The sequence below is a fragment of the Anabrus simplex genome, chromosome 2 (assembly GCF_040414725.1).
Source record: "Anabrus simplex isolate iqAnaSimp1 chromosome 2, ASM4041472v1, whole genome shotgun sequence".
Lineage (NCBI taxonomy): Eukaryota > Metazoa > Arthropoda > Insecta > Orthoptera > Tettigoniidae > Anabrus > Anabrus simplex.
Window position 1 is genome coordinate 94,644,679 of NC_090266.1, and position 12,626 is coordinate 94,657,304.

Here is a 12,626-nt window from a genome sequence, read left to right on the forward strand (position 1 = left end):
GTTCATAGGGTCGGTTGGTGCATGCATTTCAGTGGGCTTGGCAGACTGATATGTAATAGCAACGGCTGGCTCGGTGAGGAAAGCAACGGGAAACTACATCACTCCTCATTTCCCTAGTACGCCTCTTCAGTGACGCCTAGGCTATTTATGACAGCTGTTGGCGGAGCTGCAGAGGATCAAACCAGCCTTCGGGCTGAATGTCCAACATACAACATACACAATAATAATAATAATAATAATAATAATAATAATAATAATAATAATAATAATAATAATAATGTCCAGAAGATATCTGATGTCATGCGATGAAGGAGAATTGCATTTCATGGCCACTTGCTACCCACACGATTATCGAACCAGATTTATACCTATTTTAAAGATTAGAAGACTCGGCCAACTTGGTTCAAGGAGGTGGAAAGGGACCTACAGGAGATTGGAATAACTTACGAAGATATACAAGAAAGCATCCCACACAGGAGGAAACTAAAAGACCACCAGGGTTTTCAAGAAAGGTCAAAGTTGAAGACGGGAAAGGTATGGACGGAGGAAAGAAAAGAACAATACCGGCAACGAATGAATGAGCTTTGGGCAAAGATCAAAGTCCAGAGAAGACAGCTGAAATAACGTGGTCCTTAGTAGGCCGATACGAACTAATAATAATAATAATAACAATAATAATAATAATAATAATAATAATAATAATAATAATAATAATAATAATAATAATGGTTTTACGTTCCACAAACTACTACTACAGTTTTTGGAGAGGCCGAGGTGCCGGAATTTTGTCACGGGGGAGCTTTTTCTTTTACGTGACGGTAAATCTACCTACACGGGGCAGACGTACTTCGACGGCTGAGAGCAATACTATCATAACTAGCATTTTTCATATCGGCAAAACTTCCGTATCTGCTGATCTGCATTAACACAAGTTTTCACCACTAGTATGTACAGAACAGCACATTGTTAGGTCCCCTGTGTCTATTGTTTGTTCATTACCTCTGTTGGTCTTTGTAGGCTTCCTTTGTTCGTGTGATAACATTAGCGATTTCGCCGTTAATTATTTTATTACAGTTTTATCAACGTCACGAGGTGATTTCAAGTAACAGAGTTTGTGAAAGGTGTGGGCATCATGTAAAATTAAGTGTGAACAAGAATCGCATAGTTTATACGTGTTGTCACCGAGTTGAAGGCGGTGGTCAATGCCGATGGTATGTTAGTGACAATACCATTGGTCTGGATTGGTTAGTTCCGGCTAGTTACAAGACCATTGGACTAGAGACAAGCAAAGGGGGACCGGGGGCCTGTAATAAAATAACTAACGGCGAACAAACGAAACCAACAGAGGTAATGAATATACAATAGAAACCGAAGAAATTGGATATGAAATTAGGGTCGCACGGCCTTGAGCTTGTATTCGGGAGATAGTAGGTTCGCACGCCACTGTCGGCAGCCCTGAATATGGTTTTCCGTGGTTTCCTATTTTCACACCAGTCAAATGCTGGCGCTGTATATCAGTTAAGGCCATGGTTGCTTCCTTCCCACTCCTAGCCCTTTCTTGTCCCATCGTTGCCATACGATCTATCTGCGTCGGTACGACGTAAAGCCAGTTTAAAAAAAAAACAGACACAGGGGACCTAACAATGTACTGCTCCGTACATATAAGTGGTGAATACTGATGTTCATGCTGCTCAGCAGATACGGGAGTTTTGCCGGCGTGAAAAATGCTAGTTGCGATAGCAATTTGAGCACTATCAAATACCACCAGATTAAGCCAGGCTCGAAGTTGCACTCTGGAGTTTAGAAAGCCAGCGGCTTAACCGTCTGAGCCACTCGACCCGGCAATAATAATAATAATAATAATAATCATAATAATAATAATAATAATAATAATAATAATAATAATAATAATAATAATAATAATAATAATAATAATAATAATGATTGAAATAAATTGTCTTGCATTTGCAGATGACTTTGCAATACTTTCTGAAAATGTGACATCTGCTGTAACCCAAGTAAATGTCTTGGAAAGAATCGCCAGCAGAACTGGCTTACGAATTTCTGCAGAAAAAACAAAATTTTTAACAAATATTTGGGATGCACCAAAATTTCTGAAAACAGATATTGGCCAAATAGAGAGGGTAAAAAAATTCAAATATCTAGGGGAAATAATCCAAGAAAATGGTTTAGAAAAATCTGCAGTAGAGGAGAGGGTACATAAAATGGAGAGAGCTTATGGTGTCACCAAAGATATCTACAATAAAAGATGCCTATCCATAAATGCAAAAATAAGGCATTACAACACAGTAGTGAAGCCAGAATGCCTATATGCAAGCGAGTGTCTGGCATTAAACTATAATTTAGATAAGCTAGAAATACTAGAAAGGCGAATCATGAGGAAAATATCAGGCCCACAAAACACAGCAGAAGGTTGGAAATTGCGAAGTAATGCTGAAATATATCAAAAAATAGAAAATATATCAGCTGTAATGAGGAAAAGGAGACTTATGTTTTTTGGACATTTATATCGAATGCAAGATAGTAGATTAACCAGTAAGATTTTCAGATATTTGTGGAGTAAGAAATCAACGACAAGCTGGGTCAATGAAGTAAGAAAGGATTTAGAAAAAAACAATATAACAACAGAATAAATAAATAATAGAGAAGGCTTTCGGGAAAAAGTATTGAAAATAGAAGGATTCCAAGGTAGGAAAGTAAAAAAGACTGGTTCAAAGTGGTCTGAAGACAGAAAGAAGAAACATAGTGAACAGATGAAAGCGTACTGGAAGAAAAGGAAAGAACAAAGAAGAAGGAATTGAAATTGGCACGTGGTCCTCTGGTGGCCCATTCGAAAGAATAATAATAATAATAATAATAATAATAATAATAATAATAATAATAATAATAATAATAATAATAATAATAATAATAACTTTTTAGTAGGTGAATCACTGTTCAGTTACTGTCAACATGTTAGATAGATGGCATATTTGTATAATCCAACTACGCTGAACCTATGGTGTATTCCAGAAAATATGAACGTTCATAAAACTTTCATTCGAGCGAATTTTGAATGAATCGTTCTTATGCATTTATTACCATAACTAGAAATAACAGCGACAAGAAGAGGAAGAACAATTATTATTAGGCATATTATTATCATTAATATTATTGAAATAGATAAATCCAAAACAAAAGTAATAAAATGCAGTCGAACAAGGTCAGGTGATGTAGAGAATATTAAATTAGGAACTGAAGTCTTAAAGGATACCGTTAACTGAGGAACAGAATAACAATGGCAGAAGTAAAGAGGACATAAAATGCAGACTAACACAGCAAGGAAGGCCTATCTTATGATAAACATGAAATATATTTCTGAAGACTTTTGCCTGGAACTTTGCGCTGTATGGAAGTGAAACATGAACAATAACTGGCTCAAAAATAAAGTGAATAGAAACTGTTGAAATGTGGTGTTACAGAAGAATGGTGATGGTGAGATGGGTAGACTGGATCCCGAATGAAGAGAGACTGAATCGAGTTGGTGAGAGGAGAACAATTTTGTGAAATTAGATCAGATGAAGAGACAGAATTATAGAACACATCGGAAGACACTCAGAACTTGTTCAGTTGCTTTTTGAGGAAATAGTAAGGGGTAAGAACGATAGGGGTAGTCCTAGGTATGAACATGACAAACAGATTAGTACAGATGTAAGATGTAGTACATACGTAGAAATGCATCAAACCAGTCTGCAGATTATTATTATTATTATTATTATTATTATTATTATTATTATTATTATTATTATTATTATTATTGCAGTGCGCCTAAGTTTAGGTGTCTCACGTTAGAGAAATCGTGAAACAAGTTTCTGGGTATAATATTATCTTTGATGAATGAATCTGAATTGAGAACGAAGTTCTGCTCGTGTAACACTCTCGAACAAAATACACGCGTCTAGTAACCTGTACCGAGGTGACCTTTCAATCGTCGGAGTGAGGAGTGAGCTCCAAGCAAAAGTGATCTCAACGTTCTCACTCTTCCTTTCTCCAATGCAGACGGGCCAAGACGCCGGAGGCGGGGCACTAAAATACGGATAATTAATATATGCAACAGTGTGATTCAAAATCTGTGTGTTTCTCACGCAGTTCCTCAACTAAGAAAGTATTTCTGACATCCCGGTTACTGGAAGGAGTTTTACAGATTGATAAAGACACTGGGGCCAAGGGCAAAAACTGCTGTCTCTCAGTGTCCCAACACAATCAGAAATTCCTTTCCTCGTTTTAACATCAATCTTAAACGAACGTTTTACAAATAGGGATATGAGGCGTGTTCTTTCTGATGGCAGTAATAACGGGGAATGAATTTTGTATTTAGTAAGTCAAATAAATAGCAATATTGTTATTACATCGGTGTATGTTCTTATTTCGTACTTATTGAGGTTTAAGAATGAACTTCTTGAGTGATTAGACAAGAAGGCTTTAGTATGATATCGGATAGTGACCACTAAAATATAACTTCATGGCAATGTTGCTGAAGCAGGACATTGTGCAGAATCTCTAAACACTCTACGAAGCTGATGCAGGCAAGTTTACAGGAATTTAAGAAATATGTCCTACATGTTTAGAAGATCAGATTGTACTTATTACCCGTATGAAAACATCTTCATTCTATTTTTAAGCTACTAAATAAATTCACTACATTATAATGCTTTCTTCCCCCCATACAGAACAGCACGCTTTTCATAGCGAAGGCTGGTCAAGCATGGTGTCAGTCCATCCCTTGCGCTATGAGTGGTGCATATCTGAGAACAGTACGACATTGTTGTGACTCTGAAACTTCAAGAACTTGTCAACTACAGTAGTACTTATTTACTTTACATTCTCAGAAAAAAATACATTTTGGCAATAGTATCTACTTCTGCACTTTTCTCTCTCTCGGACAATGTCGTTCTTTCGTTACTATTGTATACATCCTCCTACTCCATCAGAATCCTTGTATTACATTGAGTTATGCACTGAAGTAGGGGTAGCATAAGGATAATAATTTTCAAGGATCAATATCTTTACACACCAAACCCGTTCTGTTTATTATTTTCACGCCTAGACAAACCCTCTGAAGGTCCTGAATTTCTTTCTTTTTACTATTTGTTTTACGTCGCACCGACACAGATAGATCTTATGGCGACGATGGTACAGGAAAGGGCTAGGAGTGGGAAGGAAGCGGACGTGGCCTTATTTTTTAGGTACAGCCCCAGCATTTGCCTGGTGTGAAAATGGGAAACCACGGAAAACCATCTTCAGGGCTGCCGACAGTGGGGCTCGAACCCACTATCTCCCGAATACTGGATACTGTCCGCACTTAAGCGACTGCAGCTATCAAGCTCGGTAGGTCCTGTATTTCGGCACCGACGGTATATACGCATGATTAAACTTTAGTACCGAAATTTCGATATCCAGAATGTTTTGTTTAACTCCAGTATGAAAAGGGCAATTAGCTTCATCGGTTATTTGAATTCCTTCATAGTGTTGACCGTCGAACAGCGCATCGTTTAGAAATAACTAACAATGCTGCAATGTCTTTTGTTACAAATTTATATGTAATAATAACAGCGCACGAATGCGCATGAAGTGTTGCAAATTTAGAACTCCATTAACAAGTTGATGATTTCATGCAATGAACTCTTTTTCTATCTTCTAAAGTTCCAAACGAATTTCGTTAATGTACATATTAACCTTTCTATGTTAAAATATTGCAATAAAAAAAATGAATGTTTATGAGGATATATTTATCTCAGTTTTAATTAATCTATATGGTGGATATAAAAATCGACATTGTGAGTGATTTAATTAAAACGTTTATCTACTCATCTGAAAGAAATGAGAACCTTACTCAGTGATGTTTCTAAGAAAGTTTTCAGCCTGTGAGTTTCACAAGACTTAATGATTCACGCAACTTATAGCATGGAATGGATATCAGTTGTTCTACCAAGTTAAAGGTTCTGCCTTGACGCTACATTTCACATAAAATCCTTTAATAAAATATGATTGTAATGTTCTCCTTTGGAGCCCTTACCTGTCAAATTAACAGCCGAAGCAGTCCATGCGAGTTCCACAGTTTACACACTCACTCACACACGTGACTGGATAACACGGTAAGAACTATATACACAATCCACAATATAGTGGAGAATATGAAACACCAACAGAAAAGGCAAAGTTCTTCACAGTAATTAACTATTGTAGTTACAATGAAGTGTTTTTCTAATGTGCCAGAATAAATTTGAAGTTCAGCGAAGTCTCTAACATAAAATCACACACTGTATACAGTCGGTAGTTATTTGAAAGGTAACTAGCGAAGCACGGAGGATGTCACGCTGAATCACAAACTCTCCTCAAGAAAGGTCTGTTGTTACTGCCGAAGATGCTGCGGAGGCTCCCACTACCTTGACGCATGCGCACAATTACACTCCCAGACGTTACGACCGCAAGCCCGCGAGTGGCCGACTGAAGCAAGCACGGCTAGGCCGCTCCCAGACCTCGCCAACAGCGCGTGTGACGTCACTCAAAACATACCCCCCTCCCCCAAAGTTGTTGGTCAAGGTGGGCTTCCTGCCAGCAAATACCTTCCTTATCCTGAAATCATGGCTCTGAAATTTCATGATTCATGCAATGAATGCTAACAAATCGAATGATTGCCCTAATATGATGAATTTCATGGACAAACATATCTGCAAGAGGGGGATATTATAAAAATTCCTGCGACCCCAAAATCACATTTTTTATAGACAAATTACCCATTCTGATCTGGCCGGACTTAGGATGAGAGTGGATTGAGGGGTCCTTTATTGTTTTGCAGTTTGGTTGACGTCGCACCGACACGGACAAAATCTTATGAAGACGGTGAGAAAAGATGAGAAAGTGCTATTACTGTGAAGAAAATTTGCCTCGTGCGAGAATAGGAAACAACAGAATACAATCTTCAGGGCTGCCGACATTGGGGTTCGAACCAATAGCGGCGACTGGAATTAAAAGTGCGGGGGCAAACAAATATACAGACATAAATTGGGATATAGCGGACGAGGGCGGACGGGGTTATATCATCAAAATGAAAAAAGGGAAAAGAAAGCTACAAGGTGGTAAATTTTTTATGCTCTCTGAGTGAATTTGGACAGAGTGGTAAAGGCTGACAGTTTACCGATTTAAGTGCGGTAACAATAGTTTCGTGAGACTTTGATTCAATACTATACATTAAAACTTTCACCATAGGAACAATACTAGACTACACATGTATTACAATTAAATAGAAGTACGGCATTATTATACAATTAAAATAATTTAGTATTTGACTACACACTAAGAAACAGACACTAAAGAGACTGCAGGACTGACGAATGCGCGCGGCAAGCGGGCGAACCATACCTCAGTGTCCCTGACTTCGGCATAAAACAAATATACCCTTCCTCACAGCACATGCAGTCTCCACTAGTTGCTGTGGCGCTATACAAGTCGGTTATCCGGGACGAACGACATTTTATGCGTATTTCCGCTAATAATTTCGTTAATAAGCAAAGAATTAGCTGATAAGACGACAGGGTTTGTACAAATTGTTTTTTAAATAATCCCTATAATTCCTAGTTTCAGCTGGCTAAAATGGAATAAAAATGGAATATTTTTTTCACAAAGTGGGGGGGGGGGGACCGGCGCAACGGACCCCCACCCCGCCTAATCAGCGCTACTGGTTCGATCTTTTTTTTTGCTAGTTGCTTTACGTCGCACCGACACAGATAGGTCTTATGGCGACGATGGGATAGGAAAGGCCTAGGAATGGGAAGGAAGTGACCATGGTCTTAATTAATTGCCTAGTGTGAAAATGGGAAACTACGGAAAACCATCTTCAGGGCTGCCGACAGTGAGATTCGAACCCACTATCTCCCGAATACCGGATACTGACCACACTTAAGCGACTGCAGCTATCGAGCTCGGTGGTTCGAACTCACTATATCCCGAGTGAAAGTGTTGTTCTCTAAGCACTGTCTGATTCATGTATGCTGGACTGCATATTGGGTCTATACCAACCAAAACAAGAACTCAGCCATCTAGGCTGCCTGCACGGCAATTTCGATTTCGGTTTTACTCTAGTAGATGGCCGAGTAAACCGGATCTCTCCTGGGAGAACTCTCGCTGAGTTTTGTGGGGCAAACACCAAATGTGTCAATAGAGATCTTTAACTGTCCGACATGGAGTGTCGAATGGACTTTTCTTCCAACCTTCTCTAATCCGACTATCTCTTCCGGATTTCAACCTACGATCTTCTAGCTCATCCACAGAGGGAGCTGATTCAATGATACTCGATTGTCACCTAAAGAAAATGAAGTCTGGTCAGCACGGGTTGAGAAAATGGCTCAGAAGGAGTGCTGATGGAAGTGCAGAAGAAGTGATATTACAGATAACTTATATAAATTTGGAATAAATCTATGAAGAGAAATACCAAAGGCCTCTGTGGTATAGGGGTTAGTGTGATTAGCTGCCACATCCCGAAGTCCCGGCTTCGATTCCCGTCTCTGCACGAAATTTGAAAAGTGGTATAAGGGCTGGAACGTGGTCCACTTAGCCTCGGGGGAGGTCAACTGAGAAGAGGGGTGTTCGATTCCCACCTCAGTCATCCTGAAAATGGTGTTCCGTGGTTTTCTCACTTCTCTTCCATGCAAATGCCGGGATGGTACTTAATTTAAAGCCTTCCCTTTTCCTTGTCTCTAATTCCAATCTTCCCATAGCAGATGCGGCCGCCTGAGTGATGTACTGTTCATCCTCCTCCCCACTCTTATCACCGACCCAAAGTCTCAAGCTCCAGGACACAGCCCTTGAGGCGTTAGAGGCGGGATTCCTCGCTGAGTCCGAGGGAAAAGCTGATTAAGAAGAAGAAGAAGAAGCAGAAGAAGAAGAAGATTTGTTTGCTCAGTTTCTTTTTCTTTTCTTACGTTTTTATTCGTTTCACAGCAATGTCATTATAAACAAGCATTGCCATGGGATATCTCCCAATTGTAGTGTACAGTATTTGTTAACCGAGTGAGTTCTCCATGCGGGTAGCGCGCTGTGAGCTTGCATTCGGGAAATCGTGGGTTCGAACCCTACTGTCAGCAGCCCTGAAGATGGATTTCCGTGGTTTCCCATTTTCACACCAGGCAAATGCTGGAGCTCTACCGTAATTAAGCCGACGGCCGTTTCCTTCCGACTCCTAACACTTTCCTATCCCATCGACGCCGTAAAACCTATCTGTGTCAATGCGACTTAAAGCACATGGTAAAATAAATAAATAAATAAATAAATAAATAAATAAATAAATAAATAAATAAATAAATAAATAAATAAATAAATATGTATTAGTTAACAATAAAAGTGTTATATGTTTATCGTCCCTTCAAATACTGTCGGTATTAAGGGGCGATGCAGTGCCAGATTTTGCCCAAAGTGGACTTCCTTAGCCAGTTAATCTGATGACATCTCCGAAACACCCTGAAATGCCAATCACTTGCCCCGATATTCGATCACGCCACCTTGAGAACAGGAGACGAGCGGGTGAATATTTGAGCCGCACATTTCAGTATCATTCTTTATTCTGCTTTCATTGTCACTGTCTTACCTCTTAGAGATTTAACTGTTAGAATTCCCTCTTCGAGATTCGAACTACAGTAGTTAATATTTATTGTTGCCAGCCCCGATGCTGGTACCCGTTGGTTTTCTTCTCCCCTCTACTCTCGTACTCGGGCACTACGCTAATAGTAACAAAGTCCCTTTCTATTTACCGTTAACAGCGAATGAAGTATACCGTCAACAAGAAAGAAATGGTAAAACGTACAATGGTGTAGCAGTTAAGTCACTGTAATTAATTGATGAAATATCGAGAAAGAGACCTTTCATCGTCAAACTGGAATATCACGGGTTAGGGAAATAATGAGACATCGATCTTCGTAAAAATCATTTGCCTGCCCCTTCGACAAATCTCCCTCTTAACGCGACTAAGAAGGGAAGTTCAGCGATAATATCCTGCTTAATAATTTTCGAAGAATATTCATCATCACAACCGTTTCATGAAGATGATGATGTATTACGCTATTCAAGTCCCAGGACAGGCTTCCTAACTTTGATCTCAAGTAATCAAACAGACACACGACTATACAGATACCACAATTATATGGATTATTAACATGTTTCATGAATATGATAATTTATTTTCTTTTGACTTCCGGAACATTTACTTATCGATGTATGCATTTGTAGTCGCTCAAAAATGAATGAGTGCTTTATATTGTATGATCCTTATTTTTTATATATTTGCAGACTTGATTTTAATTATTATCAAAATATAATTCATCTCACAAATCCTGTGAAAACCCACATCAGACATTTTACTAAAGGTTCAATGGTTTCTGAGAAAAGTGAACTGGAAGGAACTTCATGCGCTCATTCTCCTTTTGAATGACTGTCTCCAGTGGCACTTACAGCTCATTAACTCATTTGATTTGCTTTACGATCGGATTTACGTTGCACCGACGCAGATAGATCTAATGGCGACGATGGGGCAGCAAAGGTTTAGGAGTGAGAAGGAAGCGGCCACGGCCTTAAATAAACTATGGCCCCAGCATTTGCCTGGTGTGAAAATTGGAAACCACGGAAAAACGTCTTCAGGGCTACCGACAGTGGGGTTCGAACCCTCTGTTCTCCGAATGCAAGCTCACAGCTGAACGCCCCTAAGCATACGGTCAGCTCGATCGGTAATTCATTTGAAGGTATAGCTATTATGCCATTTCAAAATTTCAAGATTTCAGTTAATAAATTTCTTCTTGAATCATATAAATTGGTGTTCTACAACAAGTTATGAAAATAATTGTGTTCATTTATTAATAATTAGGACGATATCATCGTCAACTCAATAACAGGTTGCCGTGCTATTTAAGCAAACAAACGAACAAGCATATGGCGCAACAGCCCACTCAGGACCTTGACCTGCCAAGTCGGCTACTGCCAAGCCAGATGGCCTGCAAATACTGAAGTATCACATGGTCAGCCTGCCGACCTGTATTGCTTGGCTTTCGTGACCGCGGCTGTCTTTACAATAACCTTCTAAATCTTCCATACTTACTTCTACCAGTACAAATTCAGGCCTTCTTTCTACTTTATAGCTTTCTATTTTGAATTATCACATAAATTGCTTTCATAGACAAGGCGATTTGGGCCTCTCAATATGAATATCTTCTTCTTCTACTACTTCTACCGCTTCTACCACACGTGTGAGGTCGCGGGTTCGAACTGTGTCACACATATGTGGATATGGCCTCGTTTTACGGCTGGATGCCCTTCCCGACGCAACCCTATATGGAGGGATGTAATCACTATTTCGTATTTCTGAGGTTGTTGGTACTGTGGTGTGTTGTCTGGATATGAAGAGGACAGTGTTGGGACATACGCATATACCCGGTCCCCGAGCCAGAAGAATTAATCAGACGTGATTTAAATCCCCGACCCGGCCGGGAATCGATCCCGGGACCCTCTGATCCGAAGGCCTCGACACTGACCATTCAGCCAAGAGTCGGACTCTTAATATGAATAATAGTGCTTTCAAAACAGTTATTCTGCTATTAATAATAATTAAATAATTTCGTGTGGCTATTTCTAGCCGAGTACAGCCCTTGTAAGGTAGACCCTCCGATGAAGGTGGGCGGCATCTGCCATGTGTAGGTAACTGCGTGTCATTGTGGTGGAGGACAGTGTTATGTGTGGTGTGTGAGTTTCAGGGATGTTGGGGACAGCACAAATACCTAGTCCCCGAGCCATTGGAATTAACCAATGAAGGTTAATATCCCCGACCCGGCCGGGAATCGAACCCCGGACCGTCTGAACCAAAGGCCAGTACACCGACCATTCAGCCGAGGAGTCGGACATTCTGCTACTGAAAGAGACTGATACATATTTCTATATTTGCTATCACACCGTGTCAATAGTCAGGTGTCCGGCTCCATGGCTAAATGGTTAGCGTGCTGGCCTTTGGCCACAGGGGTCCCGGGTTCGATTCCCGGTAGGATCGGGAATTTTAACCATCATTGGTTAATTTCGCTGGCACGACGACTGGGTGTATGTGTCGTCTTCATCATCATTTCATCTTCATCCCGACTCGCAGGTCGCCTACGGGAGTCAAATCAAAATACCTGCACTTGGCGAGCCGAACATGTCCTCGGACACTCCCGGCACTAAAAGCCATACGCCATTTCATTTCAATAGTCAGGTAATACTACAAGCTTGCTTCAATCATTTATCTGCATTTTGGATTGTCGCGCCAGTTGTCAGATTACCTATCAAACGTCCTTTCAGTCCTCAGTCCATGTTCAAATCGTTGGACGAGCCAGGAATGGAACCCGGGGCCTCCAAGTAAGAGGCAGACACACTTGTAGAGACTCCACGGGGCTGGTGATTGCAAAACCACATAACACCATCTTAAGGGCTGCCGAAAGTGGGTTTCGAACCCTCTGTCTCCCAAATGCAAGCTGACAGCCACGTGACTCAACCCGCGCAGTCACTCGCTCGATATATACATAATATTAGCAAAGAACTGGAATCAGAAATAAGTT

The 12,626-nt window shown here is 40.2% G+C and overlaps 1 protein-coding gene across 1 annotated transcript in view; it reads right to left on the reverse strand.

The window, feature by feature from the left end:
- LOC136863910 (uncharacterized) overlaps positions 1-6,469 on the reverse strand; it is a 528,465-nt gene extending 521,996 nt beyond the window's left edge. The window contains exon 1 of the mRNA XM_067140326.2: positions 6,077-6,469. The gene's annotated coding sequence lies outside the window, so the exon portion shown is untranslated. The remainder of the gene's footprint in view (positions 1-6,076) is intronic.
- Between the last annotated feature and the right edge of the window lie 6,157 nt (positions 6,470-12,626).